This window comes from Barbatula barbatula, assembly GCF_947034865.1.
Source record: "Barbatula barbatula genome assembly, chromosome: 20".
NCBI lineage: Eukaryota > Metazoa > Chordata > Actinopteri > Cypriniformes > Nemacheilidae > Barbatula > Barbatula barbatula.
This window is the reverse complement of record NC_136783.1, coordinates 2,239,785-2,257,633: the sequence shown is the minus strand read 5'-3', so window position 1 is coordinate 2,257,633 and position 17,849 is coordinate 2,239,785.

Below are 17,849 nucleotides of genomic sequence, written 5' to 3'. Positions count from 1 at the left end.
TCCACTTCCGTCCAACCGGAGCGAGCACATCTGTTGACAAAAGAGTTACAAGCTCTGCTGGACAAAGGGGCCATAGAACGTGTTCCCCTATCAGACAGAATGTCAGGCTATTACAGCCGGTATTTTCTAGTTCCCAAGAAGGATGGGGGGTTGCGTCCAATTCTAGATCTTCGCGGAATGAACCGCTACCTAAAGACACACAAGTTCAAGATGTTGACAATCAAGATGATTGTGTCTCAAATTCAGTGTCACGACTGGTTCGTGACGATCGATCTCAAAGACGCATACTTTCACATAGAGATCTTGCCACAACACAGGAAATTCCTGAGGTTCGTTTTCGGGGGCGAAGCTTACCAGTATCGGGTTCTTCCATTCGGCCTAGCCTTGTCACCCCGCACATACACAAAGTGCATGGATGCAGCTCTGGCTCCTCTGCGACTCCAGGGCATCCGCATTTTGAATTACATAGACGACTGGCTGATTTTAGCTCAGTCTCGGGAGCTAGCGCTTCGACATCGGGATGTCGTCCTAGTTCATCTCGAGACTCTCGGGTTAAGACTCAACGTCAAGAAGAGCGTTCTTTCCCCTACACAGAATACAACGTATCTGGGGGTTATATGGGACTCGATTGCAATGCAGGCACAACTGTCACCTGCACGTGTCGAATCCATTCAGAACACCCTGAGGAGCATCAGGTTAGGCCAGAGAGTGACAAATCATCACTTTCAAAGAGTTCTAGGTCTCATGGCGGCGGCTTCCACAGTAATACCTCTGGGCCTCCTGCATATGAGACCGTTTCAGTTGTGGCTCAGAGCCAGGGGGTTTCATCCAAGGGCCAGCCCCCAGAGGCAAATAAGGGTGACGCGCCAGGGGCTTCGCACCCTTTCTATGTGGTTCAGACCTCGGTTTCTGACTCTAGGTCCCACTCTCGGTCCGTGTTGTCGTCGCAGGATGTTAACGACAGACGCTTCCCTCACGGGTTGGGGTGCGGTTTTAGATGGCCGCCCAGCCCAAGGGATCTGGAGAGGTCATCTTCTCGATTGGCACATAAATTGCCTAGAAATGATGGCTGTATTTCTGGCCCTGAAATACTTCCTCCGGCAGTTACGAGGCTACCATGTCCTAGTGCGGGTGGACAACACTTCAGTAGTCTCGTACATAAATCACCAGGTCGGGCTGCGGTCGCGCCACCTGAACAAATTGGCCCAGCAGATCCTGCCCTGGGCAGAGGGCAAATTCCTGTCCCTCAGAGCGATTCACATCCCGGGGCATATGAATGTGGGAGCAGACTTTCTGTCCAGACAAGCTGTGACGAACGGGGAATGGAAACTCCACCCCGAGATAGTGAGACAAATCTGGGAAAGATTTTACGAAGCAGAGGTGGACCTCTTTGCTACACAGGAGACAGCACAATGTCCCCTCTTCTTCTCTCTGAGTCATCCAGCTCCCCTGGGTCTGGACGCGATGGCCCACACGTGGCCCAGACTGCGTCTTTACGCATATCCTCCGATAGCTCTGCTCCCGAAAGTCCTAGCGAAGGTCCGTCAACAGGGGTGTCGCCTCTTATTGATAGCTCCCCGTTGGCCAACCAGAATTTGGTTTTCGGACCTAATATCCCTCCTCGACGACACGCCATGGGCGATCCCAGTCAGGAGAGATCTTTTGTCTCAGGCACAAGGGACGGTGTTTCATCCCCATCCCGAGCTGTGGAACCTCCATGTCTGGCCCCTGAAGGGCACCAGCTGAGAGGTTCAGGGCTTCCGCCTGATGTAATAGAGACTATTTTAAGTGCTAGGGCTCCCTCCACTAGAAGGAGCTACGCCCTTAGATGGAGCGTTTTTGAAAGATGGTGCATGGTACACCATACAGACCCAATTCACTGCCAGATTGTTTCAGTGCTGGAGTTTCTGCAAGAGAAACTGTCCGCAGGGACAAGCCCCGGTACTCTCAGGGTTTATGTGGCCGCTATTTCGGCTTGCCATGCCCCGATTGATGGGGTTTCTGTGGGAAAACACCCTTTAGTCGCCCGCTTTATTCGTGGAGCGAGGCGGCTAATGCCTCCTTCTAGACGGACTGTTCCATCATGGGACTTAGCAATAGTGCTCGAGGGTCTGGTTAGCGCCCCTTTTGAACCTATGGAGTCAGCACCTATTAGGCTTCTGACCTTTAAGATGGTTTTTCTAATGGCAATCACCTCTCTTAAGAGAATTGGAGATTTGCAGGCGCTCTCGACCTCACCGTCCTGCTTAATATTTGCCCCTGGGATGGTCAAAGCTATTCTGCATCCTCACCCGAGTTATCTGCCTAAAGTTCCGTTCTCCACCGTGCATCCGGTTGTTCTTGAGGCCTTCTGTCCTCCGCCGTTCACGACGTCGGAGCAGGAACGATTACACCTACTGTGTCCAGTACGTGCTCTTCAGAATTACATCCACCGCACTAGCCAGTGGCGTAAATCGGAGCAGCTTTTCATATGTTATGGAAGCCGCAACAAAGGGGCGGCTGCCACCAGGCAAACAATGTCACATTGGGTAAGGGATGCTATTGCTCTGGCCTATGAGGCGCGAGGCCATACTTCACCTCTGGGTATCAGAGCCCATTCAACAAGGGGGGTTTCATCTTCTATGGCCTTAGCAAGAGGTGTCCCCTTGCAGCAAGTGTGTGATGCGGCGGGCTGGTCCTCTCCGCACACATTTGTCAGATTTTATAGTCTGGATGTCCACGCTACTCCAGGCTCACGAGTCCTGGAGTCTACATCCCAGAGTCACGTCTGATGCCTTCTCTTGGCTTGTGCAAACAAACCACACAACCTTGGGGGGTCCAGACACTTCCAGTGCGGCGGCGTTGGTATTCTCGTTCCCATAGCGTTTGAAACGCAGCATCAAGTGAAGCTTTTGATAGGGAACGTCTCGGGTTACTTGCTGTAACCCTGTTCCCTGAAAAAGCGGGAACGAGATGCTGCGCCTCAATGCCGCACTGTAGGCGTGCCGGACGTCCTTTCAGACAAAATTTGAACCTGAAGACGCGTTCGCGCCACGCGTATTTATAACCTGCAGGTGATGGTGTAATTAACCAAATTACCTGCCGAGGTTATTTAAAGCCAAAAGAATTTTTGGCGTGTTTGACACACGTGCTTCACAACCGGTCGAACAAAGACGTTCTCCCATAGCGTTTGAAACGCAGCATCTCGTTCCCGCTTTTTCAGGGAACAGGGTTACAGCAAGTAACCCGAGACGTTTCTGACATTCTAAAAGCTCAATTAGAGCATTTCAGTAATGAAAAGTGTTCTTTGTCCATACTGAGTTTCTCATCATTCTCTGAGGCACTTTGTCACAAAATGCAGTTTTCGGCTCAGAAAGCTTGTTTCTGACATTCTAACAGCTCAATTAAAGCATTTCAGTAATGAACTGTCTTCTTTGTCAAAACTGAAATCTCATCATCCACTGATGCACTTTGTCACAAAATGCCGTTTTCAGCTCAATAAGCTTGTTTCTGACATTCTAAAAGCTCAATTAGAGAATCTCAGTAATGAACTGTCTTCTTTGTCAAAACTGAAATCTCATCATCCACTGATGCACTTTGTCACAAAATGCAGTTTTCGGCTCAGAAAGCTTGTTTCTGACATTCTAACAGCTCAATTAGAGCATTTCAGTAATGAACTGTCTTCTTTGTCAAAACTGAATTTCTCATCATCCACTGATGCACTTTGTCACAAAATGCAGTATTCAGCTCAGAAAGCTTGTTTCTGACATTCTAACAGCTCAATTAGAGCATTTCAGTAATGAACTGTGTTCTTTGTCAAACCTGATTTTCTCATCATCCTCTGATGCAATTTGTCACAAAATGCAGTTTTCAGCTCAGAAAGCTTGTTTCTGACATTCTAAAAGCTCAATTAGAGCATTTTAGTAATGAACAGTGTTCTTTGTCAAAACTGACTTTCTAATCATTCTCTGATGCACTTTGTCACAAAATAAAGTTTTCGGCTCAGAAAGCTTGTTTCTGACATTCTAACAGCTCAATTAGAGCATTTCAGTAATGAACTGTCTTCTTTGTCAAAACTGAAATCTCATCATCCACTGATGCACTTTGTCACAAAATGCCGTTTTCAGCTCAATAAGCTTGTTTCTGACATTCTAACAGCTCAATTAGAGCATTTCAGTAATGCACTGTCTTCTTTGTCAAAACTGGATTTCTCATCATCCACTGATGCACTTTGTCACAAAATGCAGTATTCAGCTCAGAAAGCTTGTTGCTGACATTCTAACAGCTCAATTAGAGCATTTCAGTAATGAACTGTGTTCTTTGTCAAACCTGATTTTCTCATCGTCCTCTGATGCAATTTGTCACAAAATGCAGTTTTCAGCTCAGAAAGCTTGTTTCTGACATTCTAACAGCTCAATTAGAGCATTTCAGTAATGAAAAGTGTTCTTTGTCCAAACTGAGTTTCTCATCATTCTCTGAGGCACTTTGTCACAAAATAAAGTTTTCGGCTCAGAAAGCTTGTTTCTGACATTCTAACAGCTCAATTAGAGCATTTCAGTAATGAACTGTCTTCTTTGTCAAGACTGAAATCTCATCATCCACTGATGCACTTTGTCACAAAATGCCGTTTTCAGCTCAATAAGCTTGTTTCTGACATTCTAACAGCTCAATTAGAGCATTTCAGTAATGAACTGTCTTCTTTGTCAAAACTGGATTTCTCTTCATCCACTGATGCACTTTGTCACAAAATGCAGTATTCAGCTCAGAAAGCTTGTTGCTGACATTCTAACAGCTCAATAAGAGCATTTCAGTAATGAACTGTGTTCTTTGTCAAACCTGAGTTTCTCATCATCCTCTGATGCACTTCGTCACAAAATGCCGTTTTCAGCTCAATAAGCTTGTTTCTGACATTCTAAAAGCTCAATTAGAGCATTTCAGTAATGAACTGTCTTCTTTGTCAAAACTGAATTTCTCATCATCCACTTATGCACTTTGTCACAAAATGCAGTATTCAGCTCAGAAAGCTTGTTGCTGACATTCTAACAGCTCAATTAGAGCATTTCAGTAATGAACTGTGTTCTTTGTCAAACCTGATTTTCTCATCATCCTCTGATGCATTTTGTCACAAAATGCAGTTTTCAGCTCAGAAAGCTTGTTTCTGACATTCTAAAAGCTCAATTAGAGCATTTTAGTAATGAACAGTGTTCTTTGTCAAAACTGACTTTCTAATCATTCTCTGATGCACTTTGTCACAAAATAAAGTTTTCGGCTCAGAAAGCTTGTTTCTGACATTCTAACAGCTCAATTAGAGCATTTCAGTAATGAACTGTCTTCTTTGTCAAAACAGAAATCTCATCATCCACTGATGCACTTTGTCACAAAATGCCGTTTTCAGCTCAATAAGATTGTTTCTGACATTCTAACAGCTCAATTAGAGCATTTCAGTAATGAACTGTCTTCTTTGTCAAAACTGAATTTCTCATCATCCACTGATGCACTTTGTCACAAAATGCAGTATTCAGCTCAGAAAGCTTGTTGCTGACATTCTAAAAGCTCAATTTGAGCATTTCAGTAATGAACTGTGTTCTTTGTCAAACCTGAGTTTCTCATCATCCTCTGATGCACTTTGTCACAAAATGCAGTTTTCAGCTCAGAAAGCTTGTTTCTGACATTCTAACAGCTCAATTGGATCATTTCAGTAATGAACAGTGTTGTTTGTCAAAACTGAGGTTCTCATCATCCACTGATGCACTTTGTCACAAAATGCAGTTTTCAGCTCAGAAAGCTTATTTCTGACATTTTAACAGCTCAATTAGAGCATTTCAGTAATGAACTGTATTCTTTGTCAAAACTGAATTTCTCATCATCCTCTGATGCACTTTGTCACAAAATGCAGTATTCAGCTCAGAAAGCTTGTTTCTGACATTCTAACAGCTCAATTAGAGCATTTTAGTAATGAACAGTGTTCTTTGTCAAAACTGAATTTCTCATCATCCTCTGATGCACTTTGTCACAAAATGCAGTTTTCAGCTCCCAAAGCTTGTTTCTGACATTCTAACAGCTCAATTAGAGCATTTCAGTAATGAAATGTCTTCTTTGTCAAAACTGAAATCTCATCATCCACTGATGCACTTTGTCACAAAATGCAGTTTTCAGCTCAGAAAGCTTGTTTCTGACATTCTAACAGCTCAATTAAAGCATTTCAGTAATAAACAGTGTTCTTTGTCAAAACCTAATTTCTCATCATCCTCTGGATGCATTTTGTCACAACATGCAGTTTTCAGCTCAGAAAGATTGTTTCTGACATTGTAACAGCTCAATTAGAGCATTTCAGTAATAAACAGTGTTCTTTGTCAAAACTGAGTTTCTCAACATCCGCTGATGCACTTTGTCACAAAATGCCGTTTTCAGCTCAATAAGCTTGTTTCTGACATTCTAACAGCTCAATTAGAGCATTTCAGTGATGAACAGTGTTCTTTGTCAAAACTGAATTTCTCATCATCCACTGATGCACTTTGTCACAAAATGCAGTTTTCAGCTCAGAAAGCTTGTTTCTGACATTCTAACAGCTCAATTAGAGCATTTCAGTAATGAACAGTGTTCTTTGTCCAAACTGAGTTTCTCATCATCCACTGATGCACTTTGTCACAAAATGCAGTTTTCAGCTCAGAAAGCTTATTTATGACATTCTAAAAGCTCAATTAGAGCATTTCAGTAATGAACAGTGTTCTTTGTCAAAACTGAATTTCTCATCATCCTCTGATGCACTTTGTCACAAAATGCAGTTTTCAGCTCAGAAAGCTTGTTTCTGACATTCAAACAGCTCAATTAGAGCATTTCAGTAATGAACAGTGATCTTTGTCAAAACTGAGTTTCTCCTCATCCTCTGATGCACTTTGTCACAAAATGCCGTTTTCAGCTCAATAAGCTTGTTTCTGACATTCTAACAGCTCATTTAGAGCATTTCAGTAATGAACTGTCTTCTTTGTCAAAACTGAATTTCTCATCATCCACTGATAAACTTTGTCACAAAATGCAGTTTTCAGCTCAGAAAGCTTGTTTCTGACATTCTAACAGCTCAATTAGAGCTTTTCAGTAATGAACAGAGTTCTTTGTCAAAACCGAGTTTCTCATCATCCTCTGATGCACTTTCTCACAAAAAGCAGTTTTCAGCTCAGAAAGCTTGTTTCTGACATTCTAACAGCTCAATTAGAGCGTTTCAGTACTGAACAGTGTTCTTTGTCCAAACTGAGTTTCTCATCATCCTCTGATGCACTTTGTCACAAAATGCCGTTTTCAGCTCAATAAGCTTGTTTCTGACATTCTAACAGCTCATTTAGAGCATTTCAGTAATGAACTGTATTCTTTGTCAAACCTTAATTTATCATCATCCTCTGATGCACTTTGTCACAAAGTGCAGTTTCAGCTCAGAAAGCTTGTTGCTGACATTCTAACAGCTCAATTAGATCATTTCAGTAATGAACTGTATTCTTTGTCAAACGTGAATTTCTCATCATCCACTGAGGCAATTTGTCAAAAAATGCAGTTTTCAGCTCAGAAAGCTTGTTTCTGACATTCTAAAAGCTAAATTACAGCATTTTAGTAATGAACAGTGTTCTTTGTCAAAACTGACTTTCTAATCATCCACTGATGCACTTTGTCACAAAATGCAGTTTTCAGCTCAGAAAGCTTGTTTCTGACATTCTAACAGCTCAATTAATGCATTTTAGTAATGAACAGTGTTCTTTGTTAAAACTGACATTCTCATCATCCACTGATGCACTTTGTCACAAAATGCAGTTTTCAGCTCAGAAAGCTTGTTTCTGACACTCTAACAGCTCAATTAGAGCATTTTAGTAATGAACAGTGTTATTTGTCAAAACTGACATTCTCATCATCCACTGATGCATTTTGTCACAAAATGCAGTTCTCAACTCAGAAAGCTTGTTTCTGACATTCTAACAGCTCAATTAGAGCATTTTAGTAATGAACGGTGTTCTTTGACAAAACTGACATTCTCATCATCCACTGATGAACTTTGTCACAAAATGCAGTTTTCAGATCAGAAAGCTTGTTTCTGACATTCTAACAGCTCAATTAATGCATTTTAGTAATGAACAGTGTTCTTTGTTAAAACTGACATTCTCATCATCCACTTATGCACTTTGTCACAAAATGCAGTTTTCAGCTCAGAAAGCTTGTTTCTGACATTCTAACAGCTCAATTAGAGCATTTTAGTAATGAACAGTGTTCTTTGTCAAAACTGACATTCTCATCATCAACTGATGAACTGTGTCACAAAATGCAGTTCTCAACTCAGAAAGCTTGTTTCTGACATTCTAACAGCTCAATTAGAGCATTTTAGTAATGAAAGGTGTTTTTTGTCAAAACTGACATTCTCATCATCCCCTGATGCACTTTGTCACAAAATGCAGTTTTCAGCTCAGAAAGCTTGTTTCTGACATTCTAACAGCTCAATTAGAGCATTTTAGCAATGAACAGTGTTCTTTGTCAAAACTGACATTCTCATCATCCAATAATGCACTTTTGTCACAAAATGCAGTTTTCAGCTCAGAAAGCTTGTTTCTGACATTCTAACAGCTCAATTAGAGCATTTTATTAACGAACAGTGTTCTTTGTCAAAACTGACATTCTCATCATCGACTGATGAACTGTGTCACAAAATGCAGTTTTCAGCTCAGAAAGCTTGTTTCCAACATTCTAACAGCTCAATAAGAGCATTTTAGTAATGAACAGTGTTCTTTTTCAAAACTGACATTCTCATCATCCACTGATGCACTTTGTCACAATATGCAGTTTTCAGCTCAGAAAGCTTGTTTCTGACATTCTAACAGCTCAATTAGAGAATTTTAGTAATGAACAGTGTTCTTTGTCAAAACTGACATTCTCATCATCCACTAATGCACTTTTTTCACAAAATGCAGTTTTCAGCTCAGAAAGCTTGTTTCTGACATTCTAACAGCTCAATTAGAGCATTTTAGTAATGAACAGTGTTCTTTGTCAAAACTGACATTCTCATCATCCACTGATGCACTTTGTCACAAAATGCAGTTTTCAGCTCAGAAAGCTTGTTTCTGACATTCTAACAGCTCAATTAGAGCATTTTAGTAATGAACAGTGTTCTTTGTCAAAACTGACATTCTCATCATCGACTGATGAACTGTGTCACAAAATGCAGTTTTCAGCTCAGAAAGCTTGTTTCCAACATTCTAACAGCTCAATAAGAGCATTTTAGTAATGAACAGTGTTCTTTGTCAAAACTGACATTCTCATCATCCACTGATGCACTTTGTCACAATATGCAGTTTTCAGCTCAGAAAGCTTGTTTCTGACATTCTAACAGCTCAATTAGAGAATTTTAGTAATGAACAGTGTTCTTTGTCAAAACTGACATTCTCATCATCCACTAATGCACTTTGTCACAAAATGCAGTTTTCAGCTCAGAAAGCTTGTTTCTAACATTCTAACAGCTCAATTAGAGCATTTTAGTAATGAACAGTGTTCTTTGTCAAAACTGACATTCTCATCATCCACTGATGCACTTTGTCACAAAATGCAGTTTTCAGCTCAGAAAGCTTGTTTCTGACATTCTAACAGCTCAATTAGAGCATTTTAGTAATGAACAGTGTTCTTTGTCAAAACTGACATTCTCATCATCCACTGATGACATTCTCATCATCCACTGATGCACTTTGTCACAAAATGCAGTTTTCAGCTCAGAAAGCTTGTTTCTGACATTCTAACAGCTCAATTAGAGCATTTTAGTAATGAACAGTGTTCTTTGTCAAAACTGACATTCTCATCATCCACTAATGCACTTTGTCACAATATGCAGTTTTCAGCTCAGAAAGCTTGTTTCTGACATTCTAACAGCTCAATTAGAGCATTTTAGTAATGAACAGTGTTCTTTGTCAAAACTGACATTCTCATCATCCACTAATGCACTTTGTCACAAAATGCAGTTTTCAGCTCAGAAAGCTTGTTTCTGACATTCTAACAGCTCAATTAGAGAATTTTAGTAATGAACAGTGTTCTTTGTCAAAACTGACATTCTCTTCATCCACTAATGCACTTTGTCACAAAATGCAGTTTTCAGCTCAGAAAGCTTGTTTCTAACATTCTAACAGCTCAATTAGAGCCTTTTAGTAATGAACAGTGTTCTTTGTCAAAACTGACATTCTCATCATCCACTGATGCACTTTGTCACAAAATGCAGTTTTCAGCTCAGAAAGCTTGTTTCTAAAATTCTAACAGCTCAATTAGAGCATTTTAGTAATGAACAGTGTTCTTTGTCAAAACTGACATTCTCATCATCCACTAATGCACTTTGTCACAAAATGCAGTTTTCAGATCAGAAAGCTTGTTTCTGACATTCTAACAGCTCAATTAATGCATTTTAGTAATGAACAGTGTTCTTTGTTAAAACTGACATTCTCATCATCCACTTATGCACTTTGTCACAAAATGCAGTTTTCAGCTCAGAAAGCTTGTTTCTGACATTCTAACAGCTCAATTAGAGCATTTTAGTAATGAACAGTGTTCTTTGTCAAAACTGACATTCTCATCATCAACTGATGAACTGTGTCACAAAATGCAGTTCTCAACTCAGAAAGCTTGTTTCTGACATTCTAACAGCTCAATTAGAGCATTTTAGTAATGAAAGGTGTTCTTTGACAAAACTGACATTCTCATCATCCCCTGATGCACTTTGTCACAAAATGCAGTTTTCAGCTCAGAAAGCTTGTTTCTGACATTCTAACAGCTCAATTAGAGCATTTTAGCAATGAACAGTGTTCTTTGTCAAAACTGACATTCTCATCATCCAATAATGCACTTTTGTCACAAAATGCAGTTTTCAGCTCAGAAAGCTTGTTTCTGACATTCTAACAGCTCAATTAGAGCATTTTATTAACGAACAGTGTTCTTTGTCAAAACTGACATTCTCATCATCGACTGATGAACTGTGTCACAAAATGCAGTTTTCAGCTCAGAAAGCATGTTTCCAACATTCTAACAGCTCAATAAGAGCATTTTAGTAATGAACAGTGTTCTTTGTCAAAACTGACATTCTCATCATCCACTGATGCACTTTGTCACAATATGCAGTTTTCAGCTCAGAAAGCTTGTTTCTGACATTCTAACAGCTCAATTAGAGAATTTTAGTAATGAACAGTGTTCTTTGTCAAAACTGACATTCTCATCATCCACTAATGCACTTTTTTCATAAAAATGCAGTTTTCAGCTCAGAAAGCTTGTTTCTGACATTCTAACAGCTCAATTAGAGCATTTTAGTAATGAACAGTGTTCTTTGTCAAAACTGACATTCTCATCATCCACTGATGCACTTTGTCACAAAATGCAGTTTTCAGCTCAGAAAGCTTGTTTCTGACATTCTAACAGCTCAATTAGAGCATTTTAGTAATGAACAGTGTTCTTTGTCAAAACTGACATTCTCATCATCGACTGATGAACTGTGTCACAAAATGCAGTTTTCAGCTCAGAAAGCTTGTTTCCAACATTCTAACAGCTCAATAAGAGCATTTTAGTAATGAACAGTGTTCTTTGTCAAAACTGACATTCTCATCATCCACTGATGCACTTTGTCACAATATGCAGTTTTCAGCTCAGAAAGCTTGTTTCTGACATTCTAACAGCTCAATTAGAGAATTTTAGTAATGAACAGTGTTCTTTGTCAAAACTGACATTCTCATCATCCACTAATGCACTTTGTCACAAAAAGCAGTTTTCAGCTCAGAAAGCTTGTTTCTAACATTCTAACAGCTCAATTAGAGCATTTTAGTAATGAACAGTGTTCTTTGTCAAAACTGACATTCTCATCATCCACTGATGCACTTTGTCACAAAATGCAGTTTTCAGCTCAGAAAGCTTGTTTCTGACATTCTAACAGCTCAATTAGAGCATTTTAGTAATGAACAGTGTTCTTTGTCAAAACTGACATTCTCATCATCCACTGATGACATTCTCATCATCCACTGATGCACTTTGTCACAAAATGCAGTTTTCAGCTCAGAAAGCTTGTTTCTGACATTCTAACAGCTCAATTAGAGCATTTTAGTAATGAACAGTGTTCTTTGTCAAAACTGACATTCTCATCATCCACTAATGCACTTTGTCACAATATGCAGTTTTCAGCTCAGAAATCTTGTTTCTGACATTCTAACAGCTCAATTAGAGCATTTTAGTAATGAACAGTGTTCTTTGTCAAAACTGACATTCTCATCATCCACTAATGCACTTTGTCACAAAATGCAGTTTTCAGCTCAGAAAGCTTGTTTCTGACATTCTAACAGCTCAATTAGAGAATTTTAGTAATGAACAGTGTTCTTTGTCAAAACTGACATTCTCATCATCCACTAATGCACTTTGTCACAAAATGCAGTTTTCAGCTCAGAAAGCTTGTTTCTAACATTCTAACAGCTCAATTAGAGCCTTTTAGTAATGAACAGTGTTCTTTGTCAAAACTGACATTCTCATCATCCACTGATGCACTTTGTCACAAAATGCAGTTTTCAGCTCAGAAAGCTTGTTTCTAAAATTCTAACAGCTCAATTAGAGCATTTTAGTAATGAACAGTGTTCTTTGTCAAAACTGACATTCTCATCATCCACTAATGCACTTTGTCACAATATGCAGTTTTCAGCTCAGAAAGCTTGTTTCTGACATTCTAACAGCTCAATTAGAGCATTTTAGTAATGAACAGTGTTCTTTGTCAAAACTGACATTCTCATCATCCACTAATGCACTTTGTCACAATATGCAGTTTTCAGCTCAGAAAGCTTGTTTCTGACATTCTAACAGCTCAATTAGTGCATTTTAGTAATGAACTGTGTTCTTTGTCAAAACTGACATTCTCATCATCCACTAATGCACTTTGTCCCAAAATGCAGTTTTCAGCTCAGAAAGCTTGTTTCTGACATTCTAACAGCTCAATTAGAGCATTTTAGTAATGAACAGTGTTCTTTGTCAAAACTGACATTCTCATCATCCACTGATAAACTTTGTCACAAAATGCAGTTTTCAGCTCAGAAAGCTTGTTTCTGACATTCTAACAGATCAATTGGAGCATTTTAGGAATGAACAGTGTTCTTTGTCAAAACTGACATTCTCATCATCCACTGATGCACTTTGACACAAAATGCAGTTTTCAGCTCAGAAAGCTTGTTTCTGACATTCTAACAGCTCAATTAATGCATTTTAGTAATGAACAGTGTTCTTTGTTAAAACTGACATTCTCATCATCCACTGATGCACTTTGTCACAAAATGCAGTTTTCAGCTCAGAAAGCTTGTTTCTGACATTCTAACAGCTCAATTAGAGCATTTTAGTAATGAACAGTGTTCTTTGTCAAAACTGACATTCTCATCATCCAATAATGCACTTTGTCACAAAATGCAGTTTTCAGATCAGAAAGCTTGTTTCTGACATTCTAACAGCTCAATTAGAGCATTTTAGTGATGAACAGCGTTCTTTGTCAAAACTGACATTCTCATCATCCACTGATGCACTTTGTCACAAAATGCAGTTTTCAGCTAAGAAAGCTTTGTTTCTGACATTCTAACAGCTAAATTAGAGCATTTTAGTAATGAACAGTGTTCTTTGTCAAAACTGACATTCTCATCATCAACTGATGCACTTTGTCACAAAATGCAGTTTTCAGCTAAGAAAGCTTTGTTTCTGACATTCTAACAGCTCAATTAGAGCATTTTAGTAATGAACAGTGTTCTTTGTCAAAACTGACATTCTCATCATCCACTAATGCACTTTGTCACAATATGCAGTTTTCAGCTCAGAAAGCTTGTTTCTGACATTCTAACAGCTCAATTAGAGCATTTTAGTAATGAACAGTGTTCTTTGACAAAACTGACATTCTCATCATCCACTGATGCACTTTGTCACAAAATGCAGTTTTCAGCTCAGAAAGCTTGTTTCTGACATTCTAACAGCTCAATTAGAGCATTTTATTAATGAACAGTGTTCTTTGTCAAAACTGACATTCTCATCATTCACTGATGCACTTTGTCACAAAATGCAGTTTTCAGCTCAAAAAGCTTGTTTCTAACATTCTATCAGCTCAATTAATGCATTTTAGTAATGAACAGTGTTCTTTGTTTAAACTGACATTCTCATCATCCACTGATGCAATTTGTCACAAAATGCAGTTTTCAGCTCAGAAAGCTTGTTTCTGACATTCTAACAGCTCAATTAGAGCATTTCAGTAATGAACAGTGTTCTTTGACAAAACTGACATTCTCATCATCCACTGATGCACTTTGTCACAAAATGCAGTTTTCAGATCAGAAAGCTTGTTTCTGACATTCTAACAGCTCAATTAGAGCATTTTAGTGATGAACAGCGTTCTTTGTCAAAACTGACATTCTCATCATCCACTGATGCACTTTGTCACAAAATGCAGTTTTCAGCTCAGAAAGCTTGTTTCTGACATTCTAACAGCTCCATTTTAGCATTTTAGTAATGAACAGTGTTCTTTGTCAAAACTGACATTCTTATCGTCCACTGATGAACTGTGTCACAAAATGCAGTTCTCAACTCAGAAAGCTTGTTTCTGACGTTTTAACAGCTCAATTAGAGCATTTTAGTAATGAACAGTGTTCTTTGTCAAAACTGACATTCTCATCATCCACTGATGCACTTTGTCACAAAATGCAGTTTTCAGCTCAGAAAGCTTGTTTCTGATATTCTAACAGCTCAATTAGAGCATTTTAGTAATGAACAGTGTTCTTTGTCAAAACTGACATTCTCATCATCCACTAATGCACTTTGTCACAATATGCATTTTTCAGCTCAGAAAGCTTGTTTCTGACATTCTAACAGCTCAATTAGAGCATTTTAGTAATGAACAGTGTTCTTTGACAAAACTGACATTCTCATCATCCACTGATGCACTTTGTCACAATATGCAGTTTTCAGCTCAGAAAGCTTGTTTCTGACATTCTAACAGCTCAATTAGAGCATTTTAGTAATGAACAGTATTCTTTGTCAAAACTGACATTCTCATCATACACTAATGCACTTTGTCACAATATGCAGGTTTCAGCTCAGAAAGCTTGTTTCTGACATTCTAACAGCTCAATTAGAGCATTTTAGTAATGAACAGTGTTCTTTGTCAAAACTGACATTCTCATCATCCACTAATGCACTTTGTCACAAAATGCAGTTTTCAGCTCAGAAAGCTTGTTTCTGACATTCTAACAGCTCAATTAGAGCATTTTAGTAATGAACAGTGTTCTTTGTCAAAACTGACATTCTCATCATCCACTGATGCACTTTGTCACAAAATGCAGTTTTCAGCTCAGAAAGCTTGTTTCTGACATTCTAACAGCTCAATTTTAGCATTTTAGTAATGAACAGTGTTCTTTGTCAAAACTGACATTCTCATCATCCACTGATGCACTTTGTCACAAAATGCAGTTTTCAGCTCAGAAAGCTTGTTTCTGACATTCTAACAGCTCCATTTTAGCATTTTAGTAATGAACAGTGTTCTTTGTCAAAACTGACATTCTTATCGTCCACTGATGAACTGTGTCACAAAATGCAGTTCTCAACTCAGAAAGCTTGTTTCTGACGTTTTAACAGCTCAATTAGAGCATTTTAGTAATGAACAGTGTTCTTTGTCAAAACTGACATTCTCATCATCCACTGATGCACTTTGTCACAAAATGCAGTTTTCAGCTCAGAAAGCTTGTTTCTGATATTCTAACAGCTCAATAAGAGCATTTTAGTGATGAACAGCGTTCTTTGTCAAAACTGACATTCTCATCATCCACTGATGCACTTTGTCACAAAATGCAGTTTTCAGCTCAGAAAGCTTGTTTCTGACATTCTAACAGCTCAATTAGAGCATTACAGTAATGAACAGTGTTCTTTGTCAAAACTGACATTCTCATCATCCACTGATGAACTGTGTCACAAAATGCAGTTCTCAACTCAGAAAGCTTGTTTCTGACATTCTAACAGCTCAATTAGAGCATTTTAGTAATGAACAGTGTTCTTTGTCAAAACTGACATTCTCATCGTCCACTGATGAACTTTGTCACAAAATGCAGTTTTCAGCTCAGCAAGCTTGTTTCTGACATTATAACAGCTCAATTAGAGTATTTTAGTAATGAACAGTGTTCTTTGTCAAAACTGACATTCTCATCATCCACTGATGAACTGTGTCACAAAATGCAGTTTTCAGCTCAGCAAGCTTGTTTCTGACATTCTAACAGCTCAATTAGAGCATTTTAGTAATGAACAGTGTTCTTTGTCAAAACTGACATTCCCATCATCCACTGATGCAGTTTGTCACAATATGCAGTTTTCAGCTCAGAAAGCTTGTTTCTGACATTCTAACAGCTCAATTAGAGCATTTTAGTAATGAACAGTGTTCTTTGACAAAACTGACATTCTCATCATCCACTGATGCACTTTGTCACAATATGCAGTTTTCAGCTCAGAAAGCTTGTTTCTGACATTCTAACAGCTCAATTAGAGCATTTTAGTAATGAACAGTATTCTTTGTCAAAACTGACATTCTCATCATACACTAATGCACTTTGTCACAATATGCAGGTTTCAGCTCAGAAAGCTTGTTTCTGACATTCTAACAGCTCAATTAGAGCATTTTAGTAATGAACAGTGTTCTTTGTCAAAACTGACATTCTCATCATCCACTAATGCACTTTGTCACAAAATGCAGTTTTCAGCTCAGAAAGCTTGTTTCTGACATTCTAACAGCTCAATTAGAGCATTTTAGTAATGAACAGTGTTCTTTGTCAAAACTGACATTCTCATCATCCACTGATGCACTTTGTCACAAAATGCAGTTTTCAGCTCAGAAAGCTTGTTTCTGACATTCTAACAGCTCAATTTTAGCATTTTAGTAATGAACAGTGTTCTTTGTCAAAACTGACATTCTCATCATCCACTGATGCACTTTGTCACAAAATGCAGTTTTCAGCTCAGAAAGCTTGTTTCTGACATTCTAACAGCTCCATTTTAGCATTTTAGTAATGAACAGTGTTCTTTGTCAAAACTGACATTCTTATCGTCCACTGATGAACTGTGTCACAAAATGCAGTTCTCAACTCAGAAAGCTTGTTTCTGACGTTTTAACAGCTCAATTAGAGCATTTTAGTAATGAACAGTGTTCTTTGTCAAAACTGACATTCTCATCATCCACTGATGCACTTTGTCACAAAATGCAGTTTTCAGCTCAGAAAGCTTGTTTCTGATATTCTAACAGCTCAATAAGAGCATTTTAGTGATGAACAGCGTTCTTTGTCAAAACTGACATTCTCATCATCCACTGATGCACTTTGTCACAAAATGCAGTTTTCAGCTCAGAAAGCTTGTTTCTGACATTCTAACAGCTCAATTAGAGCATTACAGTAATGAACAGTGTTCTTTGTCAAAACTGACATTCTCATCATCCACTGATGAACTGTGTCACAAAATGCAGTTCTCAACTCAGAAAGCTTGTTTCTGACATTCTAACAGCTCAATTAGAGCATTTTAGTAATGAACAGTGTTCTTTGTCAAAACTGACATTCTCATCGTCCACTGATGAACTTTGTCACAAAATGCAGTTTTCAGCTCAGCAAGCTTGTTTCTGACATTATAACAGCTCAATTAGAGTATTTTAGTAATGAACAGTGTTCTTTGTCAAAACTGACATTCTCATCATCCACTGATGAACTGTGTCACAAAATGCAGTTTTCAGCTCAGCAAGCTTGTTTCTGACATTCTAACAGCTCAATTAGAGCATTTTAGTAATGAACAGTGTTCTTTGTCAAAACTGACATTCCCATCATCCACTGATGCAGTTT